This window comes from Chanos chanos, chromosome 5, assembly GCF_902362185.1.
Source record: "Chanos chanos chromosome 5, fChaCha1.1, whole genome shotgun sequence".
NCBI lineage: Eukaryota > Metazoa > Chordata > Actinopteri > Gonorynchiformes > Chanidae > Chanos > Chanos chanos.
In genome coordinates, this window is record NC_044499.1 from 21503279 (window position 1) to 21517202 (window position 13924).

A 13924-nucleotide genomic window follows, 5' to 3' on the forward strand; every position below is an offset into this window, starting at 1 on the left:
TTGACTTTTTGGCGCTTGCTAACACTTTTGGATATATTTTATTACACACTCCAATCAGCGCAAAGAATAACATTCAGAACGTTGCTCTTTGCTTGGCTTTTGACTTTAAATATTGCCAAATGAGTTCTCCCTCTCTCCTGTACTGGGCTTGCTGTTGATGCTCTAACCATATCTGTATTTAAAAGGCTTTGCAGGTTGACACATGGTTATGATGACTGTGCTTATTACAGTGGAGATACTGAATTATATCTGAGGCAAATAATATTTGCCTATGTTTGTCAGTTAATAAAAATACAGTTGATGAGAAAAACAAAACAACAAAAATGAGTCCAGAACTTTTTATTAGCTTGTCAAAAGGTTTCTTGTTTTCTTAAACATGGACTGTCTGATTAAAGATGCGTATTAGGAACAATTATTCAGAGAGAGATAAATGACATTTAAACCCTAAAGATTTAATCTGTTATGTGTGCAGCAGTCATAACGGTCATACATTCTGTTATGTGATTCCGTGTCTCACTGGTCTGAACTATAAACAGTAATATTTCTTTCATTGCGGAAAACATACATGCATGCATGAACCCGCACCCACCCACACACACACACACACACACACAGTCACACATGCACATACGTAACCATTTGTCTATGTGATGGTGTCTGATATAAAAAAATATGATGATCCTCCGCATGCTCTGTATATATCTCATTATATCTTTGGCTTTGCTTGCATATGCATAGCACAAAACACTATCATATCATTACATGGATTTTGTTTGTTGAAGGAGTGTAGTAGTTCTTGTCCTCTCACTCATTCACCTCACTGGTACATCACAGTGCATCCTGACCAAATTCTGATTCCATCGCTGTAGGACGAAAACCAGGATTTTTCTTGGAAGAGATGCTGCCTGAAGTTGTTTGTGGTGTTGTAGATGTGCTTTGCCCCCCTCCTCTCACATCCTTGCATCTACCGTGATTCTGCGCAGGTGAAGGCTTTCCCCCTTGTTTCTATGGAGATGGCGTATATGTTGACGCTGGTAGGAACAAGCCTAATTTCGCTTTTGGTTTAACAGAGCCCCAGTCAATGTAGTCATGATCCTCATTATCTGTATGTGTGGAAGGTAGTCACCTTCATCCATACCCATGTACAGGTCTCAGAGTGTGTCTGCACAATAGGTTGTCAAAATGTGGCTTGTGGTGGGTTTATTATATTTCATTCAGGGCTTCATAAGCTGTTGTAATGTATTTTGGCTGGCTGGCCACTCTGAGTAAATGGAATACAGAAAATATGTCGTCTTAAAAATGTCGGACTTTTGCACCAGCTGTGTCTGCCAGCCTAAAGGCTCCGAGTCCAGAACGTTCCACAGGGTTGTGGGCATGCTAATTGGTCTCTTAGGCATCTGTTTGAATGTGCTGTTCAGCTGTAGATCTCCCACATGTGTTCATCAATCCATCAGTCCATTTCAACACTGCAAAGTGCCCATCACAATAGAGTTTTCCCTTTAAGTGCCTCGTTCAAAATAATGCTCGGCAGAAGAGTTTTTCACGGTTACCGAACCGCATGCGTGATGTGTAATAAGAGGAATAATGGAACACCTTAATGCGTACATATGCTTTCATCCCAAACTCAGTTAGACTGGCAAACCCAAACAGTTGAGCTCAGGATGAATAGAACTTCTCTTTTCAATGGGCAGCATTGCCACGATGGGCTCAGGGCTGGGAGTTAATTGGATCACGTGTTCCCGATAAGTTTGCGGAGCAGTGATCTGATTCGTTTCCATGTGATAATTATCTGGGTCCAATGATTGTCTGTAATCCATGTTGGCGTGAAACGGGATCACCTCTACCACAACGAATTTCTGAGAAACGAAAGAATTATGGTATTGTGTTGTGTCTTGTTTTATCATGTTATATCATATTGTATATAGATATAAGTAGATGGCCTGAGTATAGATCAGATGACCGTCATTCTGGAGTGAGTGGTGCTCAAGTCTGTCAATGTAACTTAGCATAACTGCCATGCACTCAAGAGCAGGAGCAAGGCCACCCTGGGCTGACTATTTATCTTTTTCATGGTGCTAAGAACCGTCTCTAAATATGCTCAGTGTTTTACCCATACAACCAGAATCTCATTCCTGTCTGCTCAAAACTTGCACACCCACTCACATGCTCGCATTCTCTCTTTTTATTTATTTATTAATGTGTGTGTGTGTGTGTGTGTGTGTGTGTGCCAAGTCAAAGCACATGGAAGCTCAGAGGAAAGGATCAGTCACGCCACAGAACAACTCGGACACTACATACGCTGTCTTTTTTAAAAAATGTTCAGTAATAGATTGGTGTCTGTTTATGGTGCTTCAATATCAGTGATTTCCTCTTTCCTTTTCCATGTCTTTTCTTTTGTACTTTGGTGTCAGTCAAGGATTGCAGATTTGAGACGCGTTGGTTCAGTGCAGCCCTCAGGTATTGCTCTGATGCTGATCAGAGATTTGCCTCCACATTCACAGACTTTCTCTCAGAGCCTCGTACTTGCCATCGGCTAAGACTAATGAACAAGAATCTTCCCCTCTTTTTTTCTCTCCTCCCTTCAAGTAGTTCAAGGTTATTTTGTTTCAGGAATATTGGTACACTCTCTTTCACTCTCTCTCATTTCTCTCTCTCTCTCTCTCTCTCTCTCTCTCTCTTTCTCTTATCTTCTATCACGTACATCAGAAAAATCCAATTTCATTCACTGGCATGAATTTATATTTTCCTTAGACATAGTGGATGTTTGTGTGGTCTAGAGGAGATGATGCTTTAGAATCAACTCGTGGATTATTCTCATGCAGGTTTAGTCGATTTACAGGAAACAAAACCATTACTATCAAGTAAGACACAACTCCCAAGCTAATAAAGCAGCCAGTTAGGTTCTACTGAAATGGTCAGAGATGTTCGTTCCACATTTTAGCACTGTGGTTTTACTCAGAAGTCATTACCAGACAAGTCTTCTGGCCATGAATATACATGGTCCCATCCTCATAGTAACCGAACCGTATCCAAGGAGACGTGAATTCTTACAGTAAAACTGATTAAATGGTTACTCATGCCTTGGAATCTGAAACAATTAGTAGTAGATTTTACTCAGAATGTTCACGATAATTACCTTAACAAGCTAGATTTGGTATAAACCTTTTCTCTCTCCTTCCACGTTAGTTTCGTAAATGACTGACACACTCATATGGTATGTCACACCCTGAAAACGTATTGTCCATCAGTCACAACATGACATTTTGTTTTGCATAAAATACGAGACAGTTTCTTTTGCTTAAAAGGAAAAGAAGAACTGCCTCAGCAGCTTCTTTTGTGAGGGTCCACATATGCAGCATAAAACACAAGATAGATGCAGCGGTAAATAAAATGCTGGAAGGAGGGGAGGATGAGATTAACTCTGAAAAGAAGCAGCATTGTCAGAGCATAATATTAGCCGATCAGACGGTTTATGATGTGGAGCAGGAGGGGAACTGTTTGGACGACATGCCAATGGACTGTGCAGATAACATTCCGTTCGGTCATTTCATTGCTTCCTCTGTCCTCCAGTGGATAATTCTACCCACTGAAACTCGAATGTTCATTCAATGTCCATTTATTTAAAGACTAACAAACAAAACAGTGACTTTCAACAACAACAACAACAAAAAAAGTTTTACAGTTTTACAATTCAAACTTGCCATAATTGTCGCATTTCAATTCATGCAGTGCATCAAACAGAGCAATTATTCGCAATCAGCAAAGGTCAACCTGAAAATCAGTCAACATTAAATTATGGCCAAATGATTGTGTGGCATATGAGCCAAAGCTGGAACAATGTCCCAAGGCATCAAATTAGAGTTTTCTGCCTTCTTCCAAGGCCTGGGACCAGAGCACACATGGATTTCCACTTAACAGATTTTTTGTTAAAAATACAGAACATTCCTTTTATTTATTAAATCGGATGGGTCATGAGCAGTCCATATCTGCAAAGTTCAAGTTCAAGTTTATTTATAGCCAAATATCACTGTTTAAAGTTTCAGAGGGCTTTACATGCCCACAACAAACAAAACAGGACGACACCCACTGACTTAATCATCATAGCAGGCAAGAAAAAACTCCTCCCGAAAACCCAAGTGTAACAGGGAAAAAATGGAAGAAATCTTGAGAAGGAAGAGGAGACTTCATGGCCAGACAGGTGTGCAATAGGTGCTGACCCAGTGGGCAATTATATAAGTATAAGTAATACAGTCATAATGCAAAGGAAAATACACTAGCAGACAAAATAAAGACAATAAAAGCAGGATGAGGGGGACAGTGATGAAGAGGACGGAGGGGAGCGGGGCATACCTGGGAGGAAGACACACTTACACAGGGCCTTCATACTCAGGCATATGAGACACACACACACAGAAGATGAGGGGGAGGAAAGGATAACATTAGTGGGGTATTGGAACTTAATAAAGCAAATAAAGAATGTAGTGCATACATGCATTAATGCAGCTGTGGAAGGTGCAGGAGGAACAGAGCCATGCAGGGCAAGCAGGGCCAGGGATCACAGGGTCAAGCCGCCGACCTAAAGATGAGAGTCACATTTATGGAGCGAGGCACAGACAACAACCGCTCACACAGAGGAGAACAGGTTAGTTAGAGAGAACAACAAGGTTGATTTAATCCTATCACACTATTTTTAAGCAACAACGCCACGCTTAAGTATTGCTAGAAGTGTATTGCTGAAAGGATATTTGGAAGAGGGGGCCGGTTTTTGGTTTTTCACGGTAGTGCACGGTTTTACGGCAAAGTAAATATATTGCTCAATGAATTCTGTTGATTTATTCTCTTTAGTGCTCTCTCTTTCTTCTTCTCTCTCTGTTTCTGTGTGTGTATGTGACTCTTTTGTCACTCTGGGTAAAAAACTGAAAATTGGTTTTCTCCTCTGTAAGTGAGTCCTTGGGTTTTTCACCATAGTCCCTGGTAACATAGTAGGCGTATGTGAGAGAATAGACAAAGCATAAGCTATAGACACAAAGTACTTTACACCATGGTATAACATTTCATCATGAAACTGTATATGTGTGTGTGTGTGTGTGTGTGTGTCTGTGTGTGTAGATAGATAGAAAATCACAGTGATCTCACTCGAGCTTTTAACAGCACCACCCCTCTCCATCCTCCACCCTCCTCCCCTTACCCCCAACCCCAGCCCACTCATTTCCGCACAACCCCACTGCAGCACTCTTCTGACAGCTCGGAACCGTCTCTTCAAATAGCAAATAATGCCATGGTCATTTTCTCGAGTCAGACAAAATTTACTTGTTCAGTCGAAGTGGGTGGAATACATAAAAACAGCTTAGGTGTCGTTTATCACCTAGCAGTTGTCACCAAGGAACAGAATGCTCTTCACTCAACTGTCAGTTCCATATTACATAATGGTTACATCTAAAACATTTGGAGACAGTTAAAGATATTAACACGTAATTGTAACTACTCAACTAGTTTTATAACTTTCTCCATATTATCCTATAACCAGCTTGTTATTGAGCTCTGTTGCTACAAATAAGGCTCTTGAAACTGGAGGAGTGCGGTCTTTTCATTGCACCAGCTCCATCTCATTGTCAGGAGATAACAAGCTCTTATACACACTAGTCTGTGCTCTGATACATGTTATTTCTTTTTTTGGAGGAAATAGATATTCAGGCATATATCGGGAAGAGTAAACACAGAGATGAGGAGACGTCAGAGGTCTAAATATACATTTTCATACACACAAATGTATAATGCAGCTGATCTAAACGGGTTGGTTTTGGTGGTGTAGTCTCAGCTGTTGGTTAAAAAAAAATAGCATCTATGTCTGTCGTGTTTGATGAGATCCGTGCAGTTGGTTGCCTGTGGCATTATGTCGCACACCAGATCACGGCTGTTTGAGAATCTCATATGTAAACCTTGAAAGGTTCCAGTATGACATTCATTAGATGAATTATGAGAAAGAAAAAAAAAGATCCTCAAATGTCTTTCGAGCTGTGAGATGGAGAGAGCTACGTAAACTCTTCACTCTACATATAGCGCATGATCTGCGGTAGGATTTTTTTTTGTTGTTGTCGGTTTTTTTTTCACTGAGGTTCTGACCTCAAATGACCCGACTGGCCTCCTTATTGTGTCATGGATCCTGCGGTTGGTTATCCAATTCAAAGGATATTCTGGCCACACAGTGCTCATGACAAAGAGCTAATTTGGCCCCATTTAGGCCTTTGGTGCTGTCCTAGCCCAACCTCAAAAGTTTCCAACAGGACGTTTGCAAATCTGAATGGCATCAGACAGATGCCCTACTGTCCCTGAACTTGATACCCAGATGGCTGGCATGCATTCTTTATTCAGCAGTTAGCTCTGATGGTTTATTAATGACATGGCAAGGGGAAAAGGCGAGCACTGACGGTTACAGAGATGAAATTCAGATTTCTTATAAAGTCCCTCTTGATTTCGACTTTTCGGTTTCACGCAGCTCTATCTCCAAGATCGTGTCCTCGTTTGTCGATGAGTTCAACGAGTCAAACGTTGTTGGCAAAACCATGATGATGAGCAATCCAGAGGGACTCAGACACTCTTTTATGTGCTTATGTGTAGAGAGCTCTAGTCATGGTTATAGAAGAGCAGTTGGCAACTTGGTAACAGCCTAGCAATGACTGAGAAAGATCCCTTTTCCCCCAGAGTCTTAACTGCTCACCACCTGTTTAGACTTTGGATATCATTATTGAATGCTTCTGGAAAAATGAACAAACAAACAAAAAAAAAGTAATTTGGGTTCGCTCATACCCTGAATAGTTTTCCTGGGCTCAATGTCTCATGTGGTCATCTTTCTGACACATCTGTTTCCACCTAGTGACTAATGTCTGAACAGTTTATATTTTGGTGACAAAACTGTCACTCCATGGAAACTGCTCATTGTCAACAATCACGTTAATAGGGCCAATTAGTTCTCGTCTCAACTAGCGCTAAGTGCCAACCCTGTCACCTATGTGCAACTGTCTCTCTCTGTCCTTACCAGTGGCGTTGCCCTCTAACTCCCCTGACTTGCACACCTTTTACAGACACAACTCTCAGAAATCAGAAAAGATCTTTTTCACTCTTCACAGAAGTGTGGGTAGATACTGTATGCGCACCCCACTGGGGTGACTCATAGAAGAGAGAGACCTCTTTGAGGAAGCCTTGCAGGATTGTTTTTCGCTCTCAGGCCCAATCCAAGAATAACCTGGGTAAGCCTTACCATACGGATCTCGTGAACATTTATCTCATACTGGATCAAGAGGATAAAAAAAAAATCATCATCATCAAAAGGAAGAGGGAGATTGTCCTGTCCTTTTACCCTTTTAAGAATCAAAACAAGATTTAATAAGAGGTTTTTCCACACACTCATCTCAAACAAGGGGCTTGTCTTTGTAATTATTACTGTTAAAGTCTTTCATATTATAATGAGAAAAAAGCCTGAACATGAGGTTTTTCTTCTGGTTTAACTGAAGAACATTGCTACCTATCCATTCTTATAGAGAGAATACCAATGGATATAACTGTAGCATGGATGGCTTTGCTGTTCACTTATTGATAATGATTTTATTATACTGAAGACAGAGCTTGCCCTTGTATACTCACACACTTTGTACCAGCTCGCTTAAGTGGATGACTTAATGCATGGTATAACATTTCGTATACATAAGTATTCCACATAAGTGAACCCACTGTTTTGTCAGATGCACTGTGCTGTATATAATTTCATTATGAAGTTATTGTTAAAGGAGTCACGCACCTCAGTAAAACAATTGGTTTTATCACTTGCAGTGTTTCTCAATTCAATGGGGACCCACTAAACAGCATATTTTGGCCATTACAAGCGGCACTTTGCCTAGTTCACAAGGTCAAGGCCAGTGTGCCTGTGGTCTCCCCATGACTGGAGTTGAGAATCACTAATCCATATAATTGCATGTATAGGAAAAATGTACGTCGAGTCCCACAACATTTCATGACTCCTATAAAGGCTATGGTGAAGTAAAGAAGGTCTTCAAGAGAAGAGTGAGGGAGACATTGACATGGAAAATAAAATCACATCCCATCTAGTACTGACAACACTGTGACTGACCTGTCTCACTTTGACAAAGAGTACGACAGGAGGTCAGTTACGCTGGCTTAACCAAACCTAGCTAATGTTTCATCCTTAGAGACCGGTTGTCACACTTTGTTAGAACCTGATAGTTGTCAGCATCAACTAACCTAACTAAACGTTAAACAAAACATCATGAAAAAAGTTCTGTTAAGTGAAAATCCACCAGTGAACCTTCCCCATTCCATTCTATTGGTTTAGATACTACTGGTTCATTAGAATCATATGTCATTAGAAGCATAATGTGGAATGTAAAAGTGCTTTTTTTTTAAAAAAAAAAAAAAAAAAAAAAAAAGGAAACATCACGTCATTGTTTTTGCATATTTGGTTTCAAACCAAACCCTTGCTTTTGCGTTTGTTGGTAGACAGGTTATTCACTAGCTTGCATTTCTTTTGGTTTCTCCTGTTTTTTTCTGTCTTTCTTTCTTTCTTTCTTTTTGTTTAATTTTCATCAAATGTAATGGCATAAAATGCACTTAAAGCTAAATAGCTCCTCAGTGCCATTAACAGTGGTCGAATGGCCTCGATATTGAATTCCCAAATAAAAGTTCTTTAAATGTTAATGGTGTGTGTGTGTGTGTGTGTGTGTGTGTGTGTGTGTTTATAAGATCTCTCTCTGTTTCAGCAGGAGGATTTCCATATTCTTTTCTGTAATGTGACTGATAGTGTTATTCATTCTCACTAAAGGGTGGGCGGCACGAGACAGCATCTTTGTGCTACTGGTCCTTGAGAGAGGATGTGAGGCTCTTCTCACTCATGCAGTCTGCAAAATCCCGCGAGCACAATTTCAGCATGTAAAAACATGGCTATATATTGGTTTACTGAAATAATGTAACAGAACAACGTGTGTGTGTGTGTAAAACAGGCTATATAACAGACCAAATAGTTTTTAGTGTCCAGTTTTGTAGACCGTTTGATTCCAGTACATTTGAAGCATACTTAATATAGCATATGCACCATACTGAAATGTATTATCATGAAACAATAAGGTTTACAATGATTTTGCAGGTCAGGGAAGCACGTTGCTCTTGGCTGTTACTAGCTGACATAACTCCATGAGACTGACTTTGGTCCTCTTAAAAATAGTGACAATCCAACTGCAGCCACCTTTCAGAGGATTTTAAGCGTGGGATGTCTCTTTACCCTAACTCAGCTAGAGGAAAAAATATGTCAGTACAGAAGTGAACAAAAAGAGAAATGGTAAGAACAAGAAATTGGATTGAAGAGTGGGCGTCAGACTATGGACTGAATCATGCACGACTAAAGTTTTATTGTGGTGTGGTTATACATTGGAGCATAACTGTGTTCAGCATTTCATACACTGCCACCTCACTTTTTCAAAAAAGCCATAACAAACTCTTTCTTTGTGTGTGTGTGTGTGTGAAAACAGACTGAGATAGAGTTGTCAGAATGCATTTAAATAGTCGGTTCCAGCCAATGCTGATGCAAAGACAGAGTACGTACTGTATATGACTAAAGCCATCATGTTGCACACTGAAACGGTCACTAGGTCAGAAATGTTTTTCAGATATGTTTCTACATAGCGTTACCTCAGTGTGTTCAACAGCAACATGCATATTGATACTCTGGGATTCTCTAGGTTTCTCTGTTTTTTTTCCCCCAACAAATACTATCTGACTAGGCCTCTACTAAATATTTCTAGATGGCAGGAGCAAGACATGTTATTCATCATCTGGAAGCAGATGACCCGTTCAGCTCACCAAAGGTCTCTGGAACAAGACGATATCTTCTTCTCCCTCTTTGCACACAGTTTGCAGTTGCTTTTAACTGGGACAGCAGATCCAAATGTAAGGGGTTTTTTTATTGAGCCTTTTGTTGTGGAGTTGTGAATAGGAGAGAGACATTAAGCCATTGATGGTGATATAGAGGAGCGTGATGGCTGGCAGATGGGCAGTTAGGTGTTTGTGTTCTCTGTGGCATGGTCACTGAACAAATAAACCATAAAAGAGGGTTGTTGTTGTTGTTTTCTTTGTTTGTTTGTTTTTTGCCTCAGGTACATCTAAAAATGAACTGCTGCCAGCAGCACTGACAAAAAAGCTTAATGAAGAACAGTGTAACCTTTTTTGTCAGACAATACAAACAGGTGTTTGTTATTGAGTAGATCGTTCAATACATGATACGCTGTATGACGAGGTATGTAAATGCATAATCAGAGCGTTTTGTCTCAACAATCCCACGACCCTTAGACTGTTTTGCTGGTTTTATTACATAAAATGCATGGAGTTCATAGTCGCCCAACCCATGGTCAAAGTATGATGTACAAAATGACATGTTCAGGGATATAGCATGTCTTTTTTAAAACTGTCAAACCCTGTTTATTGGCAGATGTTTCCTCGATGGTGTTTATTTATTTCGATTTTTTTTTTTTTTGCCCCAAATGCTCTACAACAACAAACCAAGCAGGAGGAATGACTTTTCTTTGACATTGTAAGATATGTTAGCTCTCAGTATTCTGTGCTGATCTCTGTTTCTAGTCATAGCAGGTTTATATCTGACGTATTTCATTGCTGGGGGGGTATTTTCGTGTGTCACAGAATGCTGCTTGCCGAGGTGGAAGCACAGAGTCAGGTGGGCTCCCTCCCCCCTTTACTAAAGCTCAGTTTAATACGAAGGTGGTCCGTTCTGTTTCTAGCATATTGGATTTTGAAATTAAAGATGACTCACCTGATTTTCTTTGACATTGTCTCAGTTGTTTGTTCTAGCCAAACGCCTTCCATTGAGATCAGAGAGCTTTTCCTCTGTTTTCTTTTCTTTCCTGTGAGCTTTACCCACACACAGTTCATTGTGTCTTTCTTTCTTTCTTTCTTTCTACTACTACCTCTACGTGTTCTTGTAAAACCTTTCCTTCATTTCCACCAGCTGCTGTTAAACCTCTCCACCATCAAACTGAGCTTTAATTGTCGATCCATGTACCATAAAGTAAAACCCCTGCTCCCTATTAGACCAGCTGGGTTAGTCAGTAGCTAATTTTCATATACCTGATGCCGGAGATAGTTTATTCTGTGTGATTTTATCCTCAATCCAGTGCTGCTTGAGTTTCTTAGAATCCAACGTTGACCATACAAGTCTTCTGTCTTTAGGATTAACCACATACATCAAATCGTTTTGATGGATGTAAGATTTTAGCTACCAACAAGTCTTGTGAAGAGTGCTTGTATCAGCAGATGTGTCTGAACATCTTGAACACAAGGCTAATGATGCTAATTAATCTCCTGATTAAGCAGGAATTTTCTCTCATATTAGAAGTGATAAAGCTACGAACATTTAATTTTAGGTCAACTTGAAATAGATCGAAAGCTGCCGTGTAGAGTTGACGTGTCAACACGTTGTTAGCTGTACTAGCATCGCTATTTGCAGATGACCTCCACAGACTGAGTTTCTAACAATTTCCAAATGTGTTCGTCCTGGTATTTTACTTACACTTACACTAGCACCTATACACACACACACACACACACACACACACATACAAAGTATAACGTTCATTTTCTGTACAGTGTTAATGGAACCCATGTCTGTGATTATGAGCCTTCAGGACAACTATGAACAGAACACAGACAGAACACAGTTTTGTTTAGGTATCCTCACTTTACCTCTTGTCCAGAGAGACATTTTCCATTGTTTTGGGAAATGGCCACAAAACCACCATTAGCTATGCTTGGGTTAAAATGATGACAAAAGCTCTTTGTTTCTGATTTCCCTCCTCTAAATTTTCCATCATGACTGTGTCTCCTCTTTTTCGTAACCTCTTTTCTTCAACGTCGTGAATGGCACACTACAAGGTACGGTTTCGATGAAATGGGCTGCTCTTAAAAATGAGTTGGATGTGCCACAGCTTGAACAGTAATAACCCACTCATTAGTCATACTCTCATTGGTCTGTTGAGCTCATTTAAACAGACACTCAATCTCTTACTTTTGTCGAGCAAAATTTCTGCTTCTTTGCCTTGTAAAATGACCAATTTATTGTAGACACGTGGAGTAACCAGTTAAGTGCCCAAGCATGTCTCCAGAAATGGGAGAAAGGCAAGGCAGAGGGAGGTGAAGGTGGACTGAGAGGTGAAAAAGCGTGTATGGTGCCTCCAATGCTCCGTCTCATGGTATAAAATCAATGCTATGTCCATATGCAATTTTAGGCTTCTCTCCTAGCATTTAGAAGCAGTTGGACTTTAGTAGTCAAGTGTTCAGGATAATACGGTTGTTCTTAGTCGCCATCTGCCCAGCACGGCTTCAACTGAACAGAGAGAGCATTTTATTAGAGCTTTTTGCCTCTATAGACACCACACACCCTGAGAGTTTTAATTTTTTTTTTAGCCAGTTGCACAAGAACCTGAAAACACATGAAATGTTAAAGAAAATAGCACTGAGGGGTACCTTTGTAGAACTGTTTGTTTCAGTCAGACTGTTTTATCTCAGTTTGTTTCAGTTTAAAAAAAACACGGATGTGTGTGCTATAACCTTTGTGACTTAATGACTACTAATTAATGTGATCATTATTATGATAATGTGATAATTACTGATAAAAACTGTGGCTTCTGATGATGAGAAGTTTGTATTACATTATTCCTCAAACTAGAAAATAAGAAATGTTCATTTCACAGTAGTTGTGAGGCTGCAACCACAGGACTGGATCTACTAGTTTTGTTTTTTTTTGCTTGTTTTTTTTTTTTGTGTTTATTTATTTATTTTTTGTTTTGTTTTTGTTTTTTACCAGATAACATCATACAATAACATATTTTAGAGTTTTCTATCTGACATTTTCCATCTTATCCCAAGTCTGACACCATAGTTGCTTTTACCACATAACTGTCTCTGATAAAAAGAAATTACTCAAGTGAAGTACCAACTACAGTACACAGATATGCCTTGCTCAAAGAGGATTCAGGTAATACTGGACAAAAACCACAATAGCATGGGTTAATTCACTATGACGCTCATAATTAAATGATGCTGTGTTTTGACTGAGACCGCCCCTCGTCCACCTGCAGGGTCAGAGATTTTATTTCTGTTGTTCCTTCACACTTGTCACAATGTTTTTCACCGTTTCATTCAGATGTCAAACTCCAGACATTTCTGGCTATTGCGGCCTCCCGCCTGAATTTGTTCCAGTCACTTCTATCTCCAAGCTCATGCTAGCCCTAAAATAGCCATGCATAGCACAGTTCTGACTCCCCCTGTGGCTACAGCCTAGACAGCCGGGTCTCTTGGGTAATCAAGTCCCCCGCTCTATCAGTCGTCTGCTCCAATCCTGCCCCCCACCCCTTGCCTACGTTGGCAAATCCTAACAACTTGTGTCTGACTTCAAGGCGAGAACACCAGTATGGATCCTATCCCTCCCAAAAAACAAACAGCTGTACTTTTTGTTTCAATAGCAGTATTTTTCCAGAACAACGTATTTTGGAGTCTGGCTTGAATAAAATATTTAACATTGCTTCAAGTCAGTCATCAAAAGTGCTTTTACAAGCTTATGCCACATTTCTGTGGGAGACAAAATGTGCCATGGTCTTTGACTTGCATGTTTTACCATAATTTGTGACATTGACTGTACAGCTGTGAGAAGCCTCTGTGCCCTGACTGGACCGTGGGTGTCGCTAAGACAGGTTCTGTCATGGCTATTCAGAAAGATGCTTTTGGAGGACGATGCCAGAAAAAGTGGCGTATGCATTATTCAGTCCATCACTCTGCATTGAAATTGGTTGTGATGGACCTTCTAATGGACACAAATTTGTCTCTTGAATTCTGTCATATGAGTGTGTGT

General features: G+C 40.1%; 1 protein-coding gene across 1 annotated transcript in view; it reads left to right on the plus strand.

Annotated features, from left to right (window-relative positions):
- dpp6b (dipeptidyl-peptidase 6b) overlaps window positions 1–13924 on the plus strand; it is an 82449-nt gene that overhangs the window by 31278 nt on the left and 37247 nt on the right. The window lies entirely within an intron of this gene.